Consider the following 20692-nt stretch of genomic DNA (forward strand, 5'->3'; position numbering starts at 1 on the left):
AGATCATTTCTGAGAAAATAGAAGTCTTAATATTGAGTCATTTAATTCATAAACACAACATAGCTTCCCATTTTTTAGGTCTTTAATTTCTTTCAGTAACGTTACATGGCTTTCAGTGAGGCAGTCTTGTTCCTTTATTAAATTTATTACTAATTATTCACATTTTAAGTTTTGAATACAAAAATTACACATGATGCTCCTTAAATTGTTTCAAATGTTGTAGAAATAACATTAAAATAAGAATTTCCTCTTTAATAGTGATTCCTAGAGGTTATCACTATTTTAATTTTGATATATATATAGACAAAATTGCATATATTATTTCTTTTTTCCTTTTATTATGTGGTTGGATCTCAAGTGCAGAAGGTTGAGTTCATTACATTTATCAGTTCATGGCACCCTGTCCTCATTAATATGTGCACGATCTCTCTCATCTTTATAACATTTCTTTCTTGTCTGTTTCTACTACCATTCCCCCTAAGGAAAACAATTATTATAAGTTTCATGTGTAACATTTTATGGGCTCTTAATTTCTATTAGTATTGTTGTTTTAGGATATTTTATTCTATAAAATAGTATTACATTATAATCTTATTCAGTTTCTTACTTTTTTTCACTCAGCACACTACTTTTAAGAGCTATCACGTTACAATGTCTATATCTATCCCACTTTTTCTAAAAACTGCATGTTTTTTGATGTTGTACATCCTCAACCTTCGCAAATCCGCTCTCCCGTTGATGGACATCTGGGTTGCTTCTAATTCCCCATTACCATAAATTATGCCAAACAAGTGTTGTTATGGACCTGTGTAAGGATTTATTTAGGATATATACCTGGAAGCAAAATTGCTCAGGTCCAATATATGAGAGACTTAATTTGAATTTTTATACCCAGAATGTGCTCCAGAATGCTTCCATGAGGCTACACTCCTACCAGCGGGGCAGACGTGTTCCTGTCATTTCCTCAGCTGTCCCAATTCTTGGCACTACCCTGCTTTCTAATACTTATTACTCAAATAGAATACAATGTTACCTCACTTTTAAACTTTGGAGAAATTTTAAACCTGTAAAAAATTTGTAAAAACAATACAGAGGCTTCTCTTTTTATCCCTCACCTTGTTTCCCTAATGTTACTATCTTAACAAAATCATAACTCTTCTCTCTTTATAAAATAGCCTAAATAGCTTGAGGTGTTTTTTTGTTTTTGTTTTTTCGCTTTTAACTTTTTGGAACACTTTTTGCTCATATCTCTCGATCTGCTTTCTTATGCCTGTGCTAGTGTATAATAAAACTATAATAATAATAATGACATGTAATAAGTACTACTTATGCCAAGGATTATTCTAGGCTTCAAAGGTATTATTGTGTTCAACATTCACAATAAATCTTGTGAGGCAAATAATATTGATATTCCTATTTTAAAGATAAGGAAATTAAGGCACAGGTCACTAATCAACTTATCTACAGTCACTAGCAAACTACTAGCTAACCTGGGACTCAAACTCAAGGCAGTTTGGCCCCCAAGTTTTCATTCTTTACCACTATGGTATTTTAAGGAAAAATTCGATATTATTTTATGAATATAGTTTTGCTTCTCTTTTTTTCAGTTGCAAAAGACCTAACGCATCTGATATATCAAAATATATCAGTCAACCATTATGCAGAAAAGGGTTAACTTTCCATGTCTGTGTTGCAGAACGCTGTATATTCCCAAGAAAGGCCTATATTCAGGACTGGCCCTTGGCAGGCTCCTGGAAGAGGAGCTCTAAGTTCTTTGAATATCCTGCCTAATAAAATGTTTTTTTAAAAAAATAATTTGTTTTATTGGGTCACACAATATAAATTTGATCAGATAGATTATGCAAACAAGGCGATTTATGGTGCCTATTTTTGCTCTGGTGGGCTGGGGTCTGAGTAGCTGAGGTCAGCTACACAGGTGCCGTATGCCTACCTGACTGATTCCCCATAAAAACCTTCTACATCAAACTTGAGTGAGCTTCCTGGTTGGCATTATTCTGCATGTGTTATCGTACCATTGATGGCACAATTAAGCACATCAATGTAACTCACTGGAAGAAAACACCTGGAAGCTTATTCCTGGTTTCTCCTAGACTCCCGGCACCTCATGCACTTTTTCCCTTTGTTCATTTTTAATATGATAACTTTTCAATACTAACAGGGACACAAATATGCACATACACACATTATGCCATGTCTTATATCTTTCTTGAGTTGACGTTCTATGAGACATATTATCACATCAACACATGAGTTAAAATTGTCCTGTTATCCATACCTTTCAATGCTGTCCATGTTGTAAAATTATAGCAGCTTTCTATTTTGATTTATAAATGGACAGGAATATATCAGTAAGACATTACCAGAGTAGTGCAGTGAATATGCATGCATTCTTACATGTTTATAGAGAGAGATAGGAAAAGAAAAGGAAAGGAATGGGATGGAAAGAAAAGGAAAGAAATAAATAAATGAAAGAAAAGAAAATGAAAGAATAAGAAAGGAAAGGGAAGGAATTCCAGCCTTTCCCTAAAGAAACATGACACAACTTGAGACCAAAAGTCATAGCATTATAAACAGAATCCCTACGTTTATAACTCTTTGTTTGATTTTTACCCTCAGAAGGAAGATTACAAAAAACAATGCAACTGAAATTCATACTTCATAATAATGGTTAAAGCAATAACCATTAATAGTTCATAAGATTTGAGTCCAATAACTTTAAAAGGCATAATTCTTTATGAGCGTATTTTATTTCCCTTTATGCACAGCTCTAGGCTCCTTTTCCTACTTCCCTGTTTCTAAAAGGTATCCACTATAAATTTCTGAAAAATTATGTTTTTCCCTTTGACATCTAAAGCTTCCTGATATAATGTGAAACCATTCTTCAAAGTAGTTTTAGCAATTTACACCCTTACCAACCTTGTATATGAGCTCTCAGAGCTTTACATACTTATCCAACGAGTTACTACTCTAAGGATACTGACAGATACAGCACACTCTACTTTTAATTTGCTTTTTCTATCTTATTAGACATTTTTGTTTATGTGTTTACTAGGCATTTGGGTTTGTTTGCAGACTTTTGCTCATTTTCATTTTGGCCATTTTCTTTTTCTTATTTTTAAGGGAATTATGTGTCTCTTTAGAATACTAAACTGTGCCACTTAATAGAAGTGGCAGATATCCCTTTCCCTTCTGTAGCCTGATTTTTCATTCATTCTGTGGTTTCCTTTGATGTGAAGATGCTCTAATTTTAGATTGCAGAATTATAAAAATAAGTCTTTCTCTTTATGCTAAAGTCTTTTTTAGTTCTTTTGTTAAGGAATGTTTTCCACTCCCAAGGACATGAAGATAATCACTTTATAGGTACTTTAAAAAGTTTTAAAGTTTTGACTTTAATATTTCAATCTTTAATCCACCTGAAACTCATTTTTAGATACACTCATAGTGAGAAATATTTCAATCTATTTATTTTTCTTTTCTTAATGTGGAAAACCAATTGCCCCAGTGCCATTTACTGACTTGCAATGTGTGTGTGTGTGTATGTATATATATATATATACACAGATCTCTTTGGTGTCCTCTCTTTTTGTCCACTCATCTACCTGTCTGTTCCTGTGCCAACACTGTACTGTCTTATTTCCTATACATTGTAAATCTTGCTATTAGAACAAATCTCTGAATTTTATTCCTTTTTTTTTACTTTTTTTTGTTATCTTGCACTCTTCCCTCTTTGCATAAATGTGAGAATTGGTGCAATAAATTTTTTTATAAATTAAAAGTATCTTTTAATTAAAATTTCATTGACTCTATATGTTAGCAAAAAAAAAAGTTACTAAAGATAACTCCTCGACCACTATCAAGGTAAATATCCATGTTTATTTAGATCTTCTCTAATGTATTTCAGTAAAGCTTTATAATATTCTGTGTAAAGCTTTTCTATGTTCTATTAGATTTACATCTGGACATTATTACTTTGGTAGTTATCAAAATTATATTTTCCAAACTACATTTTACTCTTTGTTGCTGGTATATAGAAATATACCAATTTGATACCTGGGCCAAGGGATTTGCTAAATTATCTCATTTTTCTCATGTTTTATCTGCAGATTCTTAGGGATTTTTTTTTTTTTTTCTTGAGACGGAGTCTTGCTCTGTGGCCCAGGCTGGAGTGCAGTGGCGTGATCTCAGCTCACTGCAAGCTCCGCGTCCCGGATTCACGCCATTCTCCTGCCTCAGCCTCTGGAGTAGCTGGGACCACAGGCGCCTGCCACCACGCCCGGCTAATTTTTTTGTATTTTTAGTAGAGACGAGGTTTCACTGTTAGCCAGGATGGTCTCGATCTCCTGACCTCGTAATCCACCCGCCTCGGCCTTCCAAAATGCTGGGATTACAGGCGTGAGCCACTGCGCCCGGCCAGGGATTTTTTTAAGTAGGGAAATATAGCTCCTATAATTAAGGAAAGTTTTTAAACTTCCATTCTAGTTCCTATTAATTTTCTTTATCTTAATGAACCAGCTAAAACAATCAAAACAGTGTGGAATTAAAGTGATAACAAGTGGCAGTCATGTCTTGTTCTCACTGAGTACATGTTTTGACCTAGGTTTTAGATGGACAACTGTTTCATTTATCTATTTGTGTATAAGGAGACATCCCAAAACAGTGACTTCAAACAATAACTATTTAACTTATTTACTTTAGCAGAGCTTGGTAAAGACAGCTTGCCACTGTTCCAATAAAGTTAGTATTAGGTTTTACCTAGAAGTCTAGCTAGAGCTGTTGGCTGGTCCTCCATATGGTTCTCCATATGACCTTTCTACATGGCTAGGTTGGGCTCCTCACAAAATGATGGCTAGGTTCCAAGGATAATCTGAAGAACAGGTGTTTGAAGAATATAAGCCACAGGTACAACCATTTATCAAGCCTCTGCTTAGATCTGTCACATTGGTCAAACTTATCACATGGCCAACTGTGGAGTAAGTCATTGTGAAACAAATGTGAGTACTGGGGGCATGGTTCGTTGAGCCCATTAAAGTACTGATCTACCCCAGGAGGCTTTATTAAATTGACAAAGTCCCTTCTTATTTCAGGTCTGCTAAACTTTTCATCATAAATATATGCTGACTTGTATGCAATGTTTCTTTTTCCTATATCTTTTAAGACCATCATACAGTTTTAATTCTTTTATTCATCACTTATTCATGTGAATTTATTGGAACTCCAACTGAAAATCCAGTAGTGATGAATTAGACAAAGTTTTCATATTCATGAAGTACAATCTATAGTGGTAGAGAAACCACTAACAAATAAACATGTAAGCATGAACTGGGTTAGATGGCAACACACATTACAGAGGTAAAGAAAGCAAGGCAAGTGACATAGTGCAGGAAACAAACTATTTTATATTGTAAAGTTTTCACTAATAGCACCACATGTAAAAATAAAGCTTAAATACAGTTAGCTAATTGAGTATCTGAGGAAAAACATTCCAAGCAGAGAAACCAATGCAAAGTCCAGAGATAGGAGCATTCTTAGAATGTATAATTAATAGCAAGGAAGCCAGTATATTTTTTTAAATTGTTCTTCACCGTTACTAAATTATATTCACTGTTTTTTCAAACCTATTGGCATAACGTTTCATAATTTATTCTTTTATCTTATCTTATTTTTGTGGTTACCTGAAGTTATGTTTCCTTTCAATCCCTAATATTATTAATTTGTGCATTATCAGCTATTATTCTTAAAAGATTTTGCCAGAAATTTGACATTTAATATCTTTCCCTCTATTGTTCTTAATTTCAATAACTCTTGCTCTTATCGTAACACTGTATCAGTTGTTGCACTTATTTTGAAATTTTTCCATTTGTATTTGTAATTTTTCACATTAGAGACTTAGCTAGTTAACATTTATTTTTTTCTTTTTTAATATAAGTATTTATGGCTAAAATTATCATTAAAATCAGTTTAGCATATTTGTCATAAATTTGGTGATGTTTATATGTGATGTGATTCTCGATACTTGATTCTATGCCATAGTTCTAGTTAATTATCATAGCTTTGTAAGTTTTGATATCCAGTGGTGTGAATTCTCCAACTTGGTTTTTCTTCATGTCATTGTGGCTTTTGGTTGCATGCATTTAGATATTAATAGAATCATTTTGTGAATTTCCATAAAGCCAAAAACCTACTTGCATTTTACTGAGAATCACAATGAATTTAAACATAAATTTGGGAAGAATTGACTTCTTAGCAATATTGAAATTTCCACTTTATAAAAATGTAATATTCCTTGATTTATTTGTCTATTTAAAATTTTTTTAGTAATCGTTTGTAGTTTTCAATGTAGAGATTTTGCCAATATTTAATTAAATTTGTTCCTAAATATTGGGAGCCTTTTGATGCTACTAAAATTTTATGGCCTTTGTATTTTATTTAGTTTACTATTTAATTCTAATAGTTTAGGTATATTTCCTTTCCAAATCTTTATGCACCCAACCACATCATCTATTTTCAAATTTTATACCTTCTTTATCATTTTCCTGGCTCTATTGGGCTACTGAGCAGAAATATCTACAGTAGTCATTCTTATCTTATTTCTTAACCTATAGTGGAAATTTAAAGTATTTCATCAAGTATGATATATACTGTAGCTTTTATGTAGAGTCTTTTCTTCAGATCAAACATTCCCTTTTCATCTGAGTATGCTCAGTAATTCAGCGATTTTATCTTTAGTAAATGTTAAATTTTTTCAAATGTTTTGCTGTATCTATTGGAATGGTTAAAGTTATTTTTCGTCTGTGTGTTTGTCTATGTGTGTGTGTGTGTGTGTGTGTGTATAATGTCTTCGTTTAATTTTGTTATCAAGTTGACACTGGCCTCATAAGACAAATTGGAAGTGTTTCTTCTTCCCTATTTCCTGGACAATTTTGTGTAATAAAATTTTATCTATCTATTTATTTATTTATTTATAAACATTTTATTTTGACATAATTTCAAGGTTACATAGAGATTATCAGAATAGAACAAATAATACTCATATATCCTTTACCCAGATTCACAAATTATTAACATTTTTGCCCTAGTTGCTTTATCATTTACTCTTTTAATAAACTTTTTTTAACCTTTTGAACAATGTGTATTTCCTAAGAACAGACATTCTCTTGCATAACTAGTAAAATGACCAATATAAAAAAATACCATTCATACAATAATATTATGTCATCCAGAGCCAATATTCAAATTTAATCCATTATCCAAATGATATCCTATATTGATTTTATTTCCTAGTCTAAAATTCAACTCAGGAATAAAAATTTCACTTAGTGGTCATGTCCTTTGAGGGTCTTTTAATCTGGATTAGCTCCTCAGTCTTTTCTCTTATAACGTTGGCAGCTTAGAGTTCCTGTTATTTTGTAGAATGTCACTCAGTTTGGATCTGTCTGATATTTCCTCTGATTAGATCTAGGTCATAAATGTCATATAGGAAAACAGACATGAGATTGTCTTCTCAGCACATTACGTTGGAAGGCACATGATGTTGATCTGTCCCATTACTGGTGATATTAGCTATAATCAGTTGGCTAAGATGGTTCTGCCAGGTTTCTCCATTATAAATTTACTATTTTCCCCTTAGTAACTTATAAGTAATTTGTGGAGAGGTACTTTGACAATACATAAATATTCTTTATTCCCCAAACTTTGACCTACTCATTTAAGTATTCACTGATAATTTTTGCTTAAATTTTTCCTTATAATTTTTATTATAATTGTAGCAAAATGGTGATTTTCTAAGTCTACCATCTCTTTCACATTTATTAGTTGATGTTCTACTTAAAGATATTAAATCCCCTGCTATTAAACAATTTTTTAAATTTATTTTTTATTTCAATAGGTTTTTGGGGAACAGACAGTGTTTGGTTACATGAATAAAGTCTTTAGTGGTGATTTTTGAGATTTTGGTAAACTCATCACCCAAGCAGTGTACACTGTACCCAATATGTAGTCTTTTATCCCTCACCCTGCTCCCACCCTTTCCCCTGAGTCCTCAAAATCCATTGTGGCATTCTTAGGCCTTTGCATCCTCATAGCTTAGCTCCCACTTATGAATGAGAACATGCGATGTTTGGTTTTCCATTCCTGAGTTACTGCACTTAGAATAATGGCCTCCAATTCCATCTTGGTTGCTGTGAATGCCATTATTTTGTTCCTTTTAATGGCTGAATAGTACTCCATGGTGTATATGTATACATTTCCCACATGTTCTTTATCCACTCATTGATTGATGGGCATTTGGACTGGTTACATATTTTTGCAGTTGCAAATTGTGCTGCTATAAACATGTGTGTGCAAGGAATCTTTTTCATATAATGACTTCTTTTCCTCTGGATAGATACCTAGTAGTGGGATTGCTGGATCAACTGGTAGTTCTACTTTTAGTTCTTTAAGGAATCTCCACATTGTTTTCCATAATGGTTGTACTAGTTTACATTCCCACCAACAGTGTAAAAGTGTTCTCTTTTCACCACATCCACGCCAACATCTATTATTTTTTGAATTTTTGATTATGGCCATTCTTGCAAAAGTAATGTGGTATCACACTCTGGTTTTGATTTATATTTCCCTGATCATTAGTGATGTTGAGCATTTTTCCATATGCTTGTCGGCCGTTTGTATATTTTCTTTTTAGAGTTGTCTATTCCTGTCCTTAGCCCAATTTTTGATATAATTCTTTGTTTTCTTCTTGCTGATTTGTTTGGGTTCTTCGTAGATTCTGGATATTAGTCCTTTGTCAGATGTATAGATTGTGAATATTTTCTCCCACTCTGTAAGTTGTCTGTTAACTCTGCTGATTATTTCATTTGCTGTGCAGAAGCTTTTTAGTCCTATCTATTTATCCTTGTTTTTGTTGCATTTGCTTTTGGGTTCTTGGTCATGAAATCATTGCCTAAGCCAATATCTAGAAGGGTTTTTCTGATGTCATGAGTTTTTATGGTTTCAGGTTTTAGATTTAAGTATTTGACTCATTTTCAGTTGATTTTTGTATAAGGTGAGAGATGATGATCCAGTTTCATTCTCCTACATGTGGCTTGCCAATTTATCCCAGCACCATTTGTTGAACAGGGTGTCCTTTCCCCACTTCATGTTTTTCTTTGCTTTGTCAAAGATCAGTTGGCTGTAAGTATTTGGTTTTATTTTTGGGTTATTTATTCTGTTCCATTAGTCTATGTGCCTATTTTTAGACCAGTACTGTGCTGTTTTGGTGACTATGGCCTTACAGTATAGTTTGAAGTTGGATAATGTGATGCCTCCAGATTTGTTCTGTTTGCTGAGTCTTGCTTTGACTATGCAGGCTCTTTTTAGGTTCCATATCAATTTTAAAATTGTTTTTCTAATTCTGTGAAGAATGGTGGGGGTATTTTGATGGGAATTGCATTGAATTTGTAGATTGCTTTTGGCAGTATGGTCATTTTCAAAATATTGATTCTCCCCATCCATGAGCATAGGATGTGTTTCCATTTGTTTGTCTTGTCTATGATTTCTTTGTAATAAAATTTTAAATAAAACATTAATGGACATAATATGTAGCACCATTAAGTGTCCATTTTTGAGTCACTCTGCTAAGCACTTTACAGAATTATTTATTCAATATGCTTATTTTACAGATGCAGAAAGATTAAGCAACTAAAGTCACCTCACAAAGGATAAATGGTAGCACTAGAATTAAACCCAAGCAATCTGACTGTAGTTGTTATGTACTTATATATGATACAGTATGCCTTCTATTATTAAGTATAAAAAATAACAAATGATAAATTCCTCATGTTGGCTAGACTGAGGGAGAACAATACTGGAAGCAATATAATATTTTACAATAATTTTAGAAAGGAATTTATCAATATTTAAATGCATACAGTTTTAGAAATCAACTTAAACTGAATAATCTTATATTCTTTAATTTTAAGGAAAAAACCAACTGCAGAAAATGCAATATTTATAAATACAATTATGCTATCACTTAGTTGTTATGTTATTCATAATTAAGAAAAAATATTAATAGAGCTATTTAACCTGTTTGTTGAATGTGATAATGATTACAGAAAACATTGACTAATGCTGCCTATAATAATGAAAAACTGGAAAAGTGACTGGTATACAATAGGCAATCAATAAATATTTGTTAAATAAATAAAGAAAATTTTTCTGCAAATTGTGAGTTGTTATCTGAGCAGAATGCTATGTAGCCTTTAAAAAAATAATGTATATCCACATAGCTTCAAAGGAATTTTTGTAACAATTATATTATTATTAAAAATACTAAAATGTGTATACAAGATGGTGAGACAACTCCAAAATATAAAACAACATTATGGACTTACCTTTATTTCTAAGTACTTACAAAGTTGTTGCAAAAGTTTTAATATACATATTAATGGATTTAGCTATCATATGAGATTTGCAGATATTGTTGCTAGATTTGTTTTTGAATATTTCTGTAGATATTTATGATTGTTAGAGATCATAATTTATGACCAAAATAGCTGTTCTAAATCTAATTTTGACACAAAGGCTCAAATTTGTAGCATAAAAAAATGTTAAGTACTGACTTCTAGTTTTCCAGGAGGTCTGGCATTAGAGATCCATTAATTTTTTAAAGGGTTAAATGTTCCTGTTTCTTTTTTGGAAATATGTGATTTAGAGTGCATTGATTCTCCAAGTTTGGCTCTTGGACTAGCAGCAGCAGTACCTGGGTGCTTGCTAGGCATTCAAATTCATGAGTGCCATTCCAGACCTACTGAATCAGAATTCATGAGTTTGAGGTTTAGACTTAGGTCCTTATGTTTTAACAAGATCTTCAGGCAACTCAAATGTCTGCTAAAATTTGAGAACCAATACTAAGGACGACAAAACCCCATAACTTACTAAACTATTTCCCTTCTATATGAAAATTTTAAGGGCTCCAAATTTCAGGTGTTAGAAGAGTACGAAATTGAAATATTTTTATCATATAGTCCAGACTTCCAGTATGAAAGACGTAAAATAAAAAAAATCCTGAATCTTCTAAGGAAACAATATGTTTAAAAGTATCTGAGAGTAGATTTGAGAGTTTTTAAAAAAACTGTTTTTAAAGACGTAAAGTAGAGCTATGAGCTCACCAAAGTCCACTGAAGTTCGCCAAAGAGCTGAGTTACTTCAGCTCTCATGAGACCAGTAATTTTTGCTTGACGAAGATATTTGGCAAGAAAATAATTCCACAATAACACATTTAAAGATACCCAGAACATTGAAAAAAATTCTCAAATTAAGATAATATAGCTTAATTCCCAAGAACTTATTTCATCTCTTTTGTTACTAATCTAGAAGGTCAGGAGTGTGGTAAAGGCAGTGTCTGATAAGGTTATGAGCTTCCAAAGAGTTTCTACATTTTTAGTGCAGACACTCTCCCTTTGGGGGCAAAGTACGGTTTCTCCCATCCCTATTAAAAAGAAAACAGTTAAACTAAGTTATCAGAATGAGATATTTTGACTCTAACAATTTACATTCAAGGCTTTATGCTGAGTTGTCTTGTTCTAATCAAGCATGAAGGTGTCAAGCACAAAGCACGTGGCAAACGAAAGACACTCCCGCCTCATTCTGAAAACAAATACTGATAACCAACCCCACCCTCCTACCATTTCAGGCCAACCCATCTTATGATACTGGGACCAACTTGAAATAATTTAGAGGTATATTTAGGTTTCCCTCTCCCTTACTTCAGTAAAAGATCATTTTAGAATAACTTTATTCCTTTCCTAAGGGAAAGACAAAAAAGTTTCTCTCCCATCAGAACATACGGGGAGAGAAAACACACAGGCCCAGAGGTGGGAAGGTGTGTGACAGTCCATAACCCATTACACAGCGATGCAACCAAAGGCTAAACCATGAGTTGAATATAGTTTTAATATTAAAAATAGGAACTAGTTATCATCCAAATGAACCACTGGAAAAAAATTACCATTACTTTAAAAAATACATTCCAATATTGGAAATAATCTGAAAACACTTTCCAGTAGTAACAATCCTCCTTAATATGAGGGACAAAAAAAAGACCAGGCTTTGACCAAGTCCTTAGAGCATATTTCCATTTCATGATTTATATTCAAGAACCAAGCAACAAGCTGGACAGCTGCCTCTGTAACACTGTGTCCAATAGTGGTGTCCCAGATAGTTTAAGTGCCACTTGTCATTAGATGTTATACTTCAGCAATACTTCCAATTTTAAGTCTGTACTTTAAGAGGGACCCACAGGAACTCAGCACCAGGCAGAGCAGTGTAAGACTGGAAAAGAAGACTGAACTTTTGATTGGTCACTCACATGTTTTCTAGTGAGATATAGAATTACATTTACACTCTTTCCTTGCATTTCTTCTATATTAATGATCCCTCTTGCAGGAGGTGTAGGAGAAAGAGTGCTGCGTCAGTACAAGAACAAGACTTTTTGGTCAAAAGTTGATACCGTTTAAATTCCCTCTCCCAACGCTTCATGCAAAAAAAAAAAAAGGTTACTTCCTGAATTAAGGTTTGTATTTAGTAACCAACATTGACTGGACAGAACATACGTGACTTGGATTCCAAATAAATGAGCTTGCTCTTTTTTGGGTTTGTACTGTGCAGCTTTTGCTACAGTTGTTGAAGAGTTAGGGCTGTGTCTGATCAGGAGGCATCTGTAGGATTTTGATCTCCAAGGAATTATGGGTGAGTCACATACACCTGGTGTATTACAGGTGGGCACCTGTAATCCCAGCTACTTGGGAGGCTGAGACAGGGAGAATCTCTTGAACCCGGGAGGCGGAGGTTGCCCTGAGCCAAGATCACGCCATTGCATTCCAGCCTGGGTGACACAGTGAGACTCTGTCTTGGGAAAAAAAAATAGAAGTGGGCAGAGTCAAAAAAGCAACTTCAAATAATTAATCCCTTTGTCCATATGAGTTAAACACAAACGTACATATTTTAGGTTTTTAAAAATCAATGCAATATGGGAATCAATTTTTTAAAAATTATTTTTTGCTTTTTTTTCTCCTCTCAGATGCCTTCTGATTGACCTAGTACACTGGGTTAAAAGGGAATTCAAAAACATTAAAAAATAGTTCACTGGTTTTGATTCATCTCAGTCTTTTGGCCTGGAGATTAGGCCAAACATCAAGCATGTTGGGAGGGCAACAATTTAAAGCAACATTATTGACTGTAAAGCATTTGCCAGGAATTTACAGTACAAAATGACAGATAACAATTATTGTCATAACACAAGAGAATGGTAAGCAGCTTTGTGTGGTATGAAAGTTAAACAGCTCTCAGGGGTTGTCCATTCCTGCAAAAGTTTATGTATCAAGGTGGGCAGAAGGCAATACATTTACACACTACAGATGATCCATAGAAAATTAAGCTCCAGAACTGCTAACATCACCAAAGCTGGTATTGGCTAATACTATGAAATGCGAATCTGTGCTTTATGCATGTACTGCTCAACAATACTACCACTCAACAGAATCCCCACACTGCAAGGTAGATGCATGGTAGATTAATCTTTGCCCTCTTTTGGAGAGCTTGAAAAATTCCTTAAACTTTTAGAAAGGGTGAAGAAGCAAAATAAAAGAGCTTCTCAAAAAAAAATCTTGAATTATCAATTTTTGATGCTTCCTTGCTCTCTCTGGTAAGCCTCCTCCAGGGGTACTAGATGAGACAGTGTGGGAGCAAACAGGACATCCCAGATTTCTGTGTCCCTTTCCTAACCAAGGGTACCATAGAAACCTGCTCTCTACAGCAAGAGGCCAAAGTGCTTTCTAGAATTTAGTGCTGAGTAAACTGAGCCCCTTCATCTTTAGCTGCTCCCATAATCACTCTAATCCCCTTAATCCCATCAACCTTCATCATATATATGTATATATACATATACACTTATTTACAAGGTTGATAGAAGTATACACACTCAATTTTCAACGCAACACACTCTGCCACAAAAGAAATAGGGTCAAGGTTCTGACATGTCTACAAGTCAAGTGCCATATTGTTACTGGAGACGTATGTAAACCAGTCTTTAGTGTTTGCTGTAGAGCACAAAGGCTTGTCATATGGCTCCTCCAATGATAGACTGCTTTTCCTTTGGGAGCATTGATGTTTTATCTACTCAGACCAGAATAAATTTTTACTTGGAATTATTATTATTTTGAGACAGAGTCTTGCTCTGTTGCCCAGGCTGGAGTGCAATGGCATGATCTCAGTTCACTGCAATTTCCGCCTCCCAGGTTCAAGCAATTCTCTTGCCCCAGCCTCCCAAGTAGCTGGGATTACAGGCACCTGCCACCACGCCTGGCTAATTTTTTTGTATTTTTAGTAAAGACAGGGTTTCACTGTGTTGGTCAGGCTGGTCTCGAGATCCTGACCTCAGATAATCTATCTGCCTCGGCCTCCCAAAGTGCTGGGATTACAGGCGTGAGCCACCATGCCCTGTTGGGATTTTTTTAATACATGTGTTTACAGTGTGGATGAACTGCAGCTGCATATCAACTCCTCCAATATAAAGAAAAAGAAAATGGTATTTAACTGACTAATAAGTTTCATCTACCAGCTCTGGGCTTCAGTATTGGGTAGAAAGAAAACAGAGAGACTTCACCCTAAAACCAAAATGAAAAGACAAAAATTTTTTAAAGAATAAAGGAAAGAAAGAGTACTACTGTTGATTCTTTGGTCTGTGTCTAAAAGATGATATTCTGAATATCTCAGAGCATACAGCACTTCACACAAATGAGTAATAAGCTCCTCAGGCTTAAAAAAAATGGATGACTAGGGAGAAGTTGAAATGTCCTCGAGAGTCAGATGTTGGAGAATTTTGAAATAATAGACAAGCTTTTGTGTTCATTAAGATTCTTCTCTTTTTAGGGTTTCTCCCCTTCTTTCTTTTCCTTTCCTGTCCCCTTTCCCCAGAAAACATTTTTTTAAAACCAGCAGTTAGTGCAACTAATGTTCACTTAGCATACAGTGCAAACAGATGGAACAAAAAAAAAGGAATATTCCTTCTTTTCAGCTTTTTTCTCTTCACCAGTTAAAAAAGGAAAAAAAAAATTCTGAACTCTTTTAAGTCTTCATAGTTCTGAAATAAAAGATGAAAAACTCACAAAGAGAAGAGCACTCCTCTCTAAAAAATGGTATGTCATAGACCCAAACAAGGCTTCCACAGTTTGTCAAAGAGTGCTTATTAAGGCTTCTCATTTTCTACAGCCTTGCTGTGGAATTCTGCCACATGCAGGCTCTTGTCATTGTTACTTGGAATAGGTTTTCTTTCTTTTCCCAGCTGCTCCTCAATACCTTTCAGGTTGAAGTGATCACCATATGTGATCAAGTTGATGGCTAAGCCAAAATGGCCAAAGTGACCTGGTCTTCCAATATGACGGAGATAGGTCTCTTCTAGCTTTGAAAAGTCAAAGTTTATTACCACATTCACAGCTTGTATATCAATACCTCAAGTAAACAGATCAGTGCAAATGAGAATAAGCCATTTCAGAAGTAATAAAATACACAATTTTGATGTTCCTGCCTCATTTTAGCATGAACGTAGAAACAAAAATAACCCAGTTGAGAAATTTTGGCTGGCCATTCAACTCGCTGAGAGCAGTTAAAGAAAATGATCATCTGGTTTAGCTGAAGCCTGGAGAAAAGTGTGGTGAGGCCGTGTACTTTTTGGTGCTCAGTTACATATGCATAGTACTGGGTTATGTCCTTCAGAGTTAGTTTTTCCATCAGGTTAGTCTCAGGGTTTCTGCAAATGGGAATTCATGAACTTCTGTATACTAAGAGGGAAAGTAGCAGAATATAGTAAAATCTGCCTGTCTTCAGGTAGCATGAGAATAATATCTTCCATTAACTGCAGAAAATCCTGGGACAGCAACTTATCTGCCTCATCCAATACTATCACCTGGACATGACTGACCTTTGCTACTCCTTTCTTAATAAGATTCAGGATTCTCCCAGGGGCAGCAATCACCATGTGCACTGTATCATCCAGCCTCAGTACGTCATCTCCTGAATTGGTTCCTCCTGTGGTCATCACCACTTTGACTCCTCCCATGTGTTTGCTGACCTGGATGCAAATTTGACTGACCTGTAGAGCAGGTCCTCCTGTGGGAACCATCACCATTGTTTGTACAGTGTCCTTCTTCAGGTCTAGCCTTTTAAGTAGGGGAATGTCATGGGCACTGCTCTTGCCTGTTCCATTTTTTGCTCTAGCTAAGATATCCCTACCAGATAAAGCAATGGGAATGCTCTCTTCTTGGAAAGGAGATGGCTTTTTCCATCCCATTTCAAAAATTCTCATCAGTAACTGCCGTTTCAAACAGTAATCTTCAAGTTAATTTCCTCTTGTGGAGGTCACATCCAACATTTTGATTCTTAGATCCTTTGGAAGGAGTTTTAAAGTCTTTTTCCAGTTATCACCAGGCTTAATAGTGGTGGTCATACTCTGCGCTTGTGGTTGAGTGCTATTATTGTGTTGGTGTTTTTCAGCTGGTTCGTCTGTTGCTGTGTCTGTGTGGCCTCTCCTCTAGGGCCACCACTGGGTTTCACGGGACTCCTCAGCTGACCATTTTGACTGGACAGACCCATTATAACAGCGTTCTCTGTTCTGGTTGTGCTCATGCTGTGTTAATTGCAAAGGTGTCTTTCAAACTTCAAAACGTTTGAAAGTCAGTAGAGAAACTGTAATAATAGTTTATTAGGCTGTCCAAAGTGAAGAGATAAATATAGGTCTTGCTCAATAATTAAGTTCTTTTATTATAATGCAGGCAAGCACCCGTAAGTCTCTGAATGGTAAGCAGCAGTAACTTGCTTTCTTGTACTGAATCAACTTTTAATTTTTAAAAGGCCCTCTTACCAGCTTCAATTATAGCTGAATTCACTCACTTCAATCACTGAGGCCACTCCTGTGCTGGACACTCTTGGTCCTTTATTGTTGACTGGAAACTCCCAAAATATTGCCACTCCTTCCTCTTTGGATACCTCAACCTGCACCTCCAGATATAATTTCTAAGATCAATTACTGAGACACACAAAGAAATGTGGTGAGATTTTACGTGGTTTAGAATAAAGTCCAAAGAGGCTGTTTGATATAGTGGTTTTTCCTACTTCTTTCTAGAACTCACAGATGAAAAAGAAAAATGCAGAAATATGAGACTCATTACCAAGTGACTCATCAACACTCATATACTGATGTGTATTTTGTTTTGTTTGTTTAAAGACAGTCTTGCTATGTTGCCCAGGCTGGAGTGCCATGGTGATTCACAGGTGTGATCATGGTTCACTATAGCCTCAAGCTCCTGGGCTTATCCTCCCACCTCAGCATACTGAGGAGCTAGGACTGCTGGCATGTGCCATCATACCCAGTTAAATTATATGTATTTTAATTAGGGTAGAACCCTTAGTTATTTCCAAAGCTATTTCTTATACTGTATTTAAAACTTAAACTTAATTCTAAAGAAAAGATAATGAATAAATGAATCCCCTTTTTTTGTTGAGATGGAGTCTCACTCTGTCACCAGCCTAGAGTGCAGTGGTGCAATCTCAGCTCACTGCAACCTCTGCCTCCCGGGTTCAAGTGATTCTCCTGCCTCAGCCTCCCGAGTAGCTGGGACTACAGGACCACGCACCACCACGCCCAGCTAATTTTTGAATTTTTAGTAGAGATATGTTTCACCATGTTGGCCAGGATGGTCTCTATCTCCTGACCTTGTGATCTGTCTGCCTCAGCCTCCCAAAGTGCTGGGATTACAGGCGTGAGCCACCGCACCCGGCCATAACTTATTTTTAATATCTCTTGACTGCAGCTGCTACCACAATTTGCATCTTCAAAATGGTTATGGAGGTTCAAGATGGCTGACTGGAAGCAGCTAGAGTATGCTACTCTCAAAGAGAGGAAAGAAAGTGGCAAGTAAATAGTAGCTCTTCAGGTGAATTCTCTAAGAGAGCATGTCAAGATTCACCAAGGAAGTGAGGGGGCTCACGAAGACCTCAGCACATTTTATCAGGAGCTTCTCCTAGCCACACCCATCAGGGCTGGTGCCTGCACCTGTCATTGAGATATTCGTGGGAAAGCCATGTTTCCAGCTCTGCCCAGGTATATCCCACCACCCTCACAAATTAGGAAGCTCAGAACACTGGACACCCACCCCACTGTCCAGTCCTTCACCTGAAACAACAGAGAGCACCTCACAGTAAATAAAGGTCAGCTCCCCTCCCACCTACTTGTGTGGCAGCTGACTCTTACCTGCAAATGCCATATCCTGAGTCATAGGTCAAACCACACAGCCCAACACAAAACCTGCTGACAGAAGTGCATAGGACTATAGAAACAACCCCAAAGACCCTACCTAGTACAACACTCTCCAGATGAGAAGGAACCAGCACAAGAATTCTGCCACCATTAAAAATCTGAATGGATTGACATCATCAAAGGCTGACTCTAGGTTTCCAGCAATGGTTCTTAACCAAAATGGAGGCAGGAGGATGACAGAGGAGGAATTCAAAGTATGGATTACAGGGAAACTCAATGAGATCCAAAATAAGGTTAAAAATCAGTACAAAGAAACCTGTAAAGCAATCCAGGAAATAAAAGAAGATGCAAACATCTTAAAAAGAAATCATTCAGAGCAATGAAAACTATAAAACTCACTTAGGGAATTTCAAAATACAATTGAATGCTTTCCCAATAGACTAGACCAAACAGAAGAAAGAATTTCAGAGTTTGAAGTCTGGTCTTTCAAACTTACCCAGTCAGACAAAAACAAAGAAAAAAGAAATTTAAAAATTCTTAAAATTCTTGGCACAAAGTCTCCAAGACACATGGGTTGTGTAAAATGGCAAAACCTATGAATGACTGGCATTAATGAGAGAGAAAAAGAAAAAGTAAAAAACATGGAAAACATATTTGAGGGAATAATTTGAGAAATTTTCCTTTATCTTGCTAGGGAAGTAGACATACAGATATAATAAATCCAGAGAAGACCTGCCAGATCCTATATAAAATGAACATCACCAAGGTATATAGTGACCAGAATGCCCAAGGTCAATGCTAAAGAAAAAACTTTAAAGGCAGCTAGAAAAAAAGGTTAGATCCCATACGAAGGGAATCCCATCAGGCTAACAGCAAACAGAGGAAACATTATAAACTTATTGGGGACCTTCTCAGCAGAAATCTTATGGGGGACTTACATTCAGCATTTTTTAAGGAAGAGACTCCAACCAAGAATTTCATACACCACCAAACCAAGCTTCATAAGTTAACAAGAACTAAAATATTTTTCAGATAAGCAATAGCTAAGGGAAGTCATTACCACTAAACCAGCCTTACAAGAGATCCATAATGGATTTCTAAACATGGAAAGAATAATAACTGCTACTACAAAAACACACTTAACTACATAGTCCACAGACCCTATATGGCAACCACACAGTAGAAACTACAAAGCAACCAGCTAACAACTTTATGATATGATCAAAATCTCACATATTAATATTAACCTTGAATGTGAATGGTCTTAACACACTACTTCAAAGGCACAGAGTGGCAAGTTGGATAAAAAACAAGACTCACCCATCTGCTGTCTTCAAGAGACCCATCTTACACGTGATGACACTGATAGACTCAAGGTAAAGGGTAGGAGAAAGATCTATCACCCAAACAGAAGACAAAAAAGAGCAGGGGTTACAATTATTATTTCAGATAAAATAGACTTTAAAACAACAGCAGTCAAAAAAGGATAAAGAAGGGCTCTATGCAATGATAAAGGGTTTGATCCAACCACATGGCTTAACTATCCTGAATATATATGCAACTAAAATTGGAGCACCTAGATTCATAAAACAAGTACTGCTAGACCTACAAAAATACTTAGCCACACCATGAGAGTGGGTGACTTCAACATCCCACTGACAGAGTTAGATCATCGAGGCAGAAAACTAACAAAGAAATCCTGGAGTTAAATTCGACACTTGACCAATCAGACATAATAGACATCTACAGAACACTCCACCCAGCAACCACAGGATATACATTCTTCTCATTTGCATATGGAACATATGCTAAGATTGACCACATGCTTGGACATCAGGCAAGTCTCAATAAAGTTAAAAAATTCAAAATCATACAAACTATACTTTTGGGCCATGGTGGAATAAAAATACAAATCAATACCGGTAAGTTCTCTCAAAACCACAAAATTACATGGAAATTAAATAACTTTATTCTGAGTAACTTTTGGGTAAACAATAAAATTAAGGCAAAAATTTAGAAAATTATTTAAAATAAAAACAGACACAATATTTTATTTTTTTATTTTTACTTTTTTATATACATATTTTTATTGTACTTTAAGTTCTAGGGTACATGTGCACAACATGCAAGTTTGCTACATATGTATACATGTGCCATGTTGGTGTGCTGCACCCATTAACTCGTCATTTACATTAGGTATATCTCCTAATGCTATCCCTGCCTCCTCCGCCCACCCCATGACAGGCCCCGGTGTGTGATGTTCCCCTTGCTGTGTCCAGGTGTTCTCATTGTTCAATTCCCACCTATGAGTGAGAACATGTGGTGTTTGGTTTTTTTGTCCTTGCAATAGTTTGCTGAGAATGATGGTTTCCAGCTTCATCC

General features: G+C 35.6%; 1 pseudogene; it reads right to left on the reverse strand.

Moving 5' to 3' along the window:
* Positions 1–14485: 14485 nt before the first annotated feature.
* LOC100972345 (probable ATP-dependent RNA helicase DDX6) lies at positions 14486–16680 on the reverse strand (annotated as a pseudogene).
* Positions 16681–20692: the final 4012 nt, after the last annotated feature.

This window comes from Pan paniscus, chromosome 5 (assembly GCF_029289425.2).
Source record: "Pan paniscus chromosome 5, NHGRI_mPanPan1-v2.0_pri, whole genome shotgun sequence".
Taxonomy (NCBI): domain Eukaryota; kingdom Metazoa; phylum Chordata; class Mammalia; order Primates; family Hominidae; genus Pan; species Pan paniscus.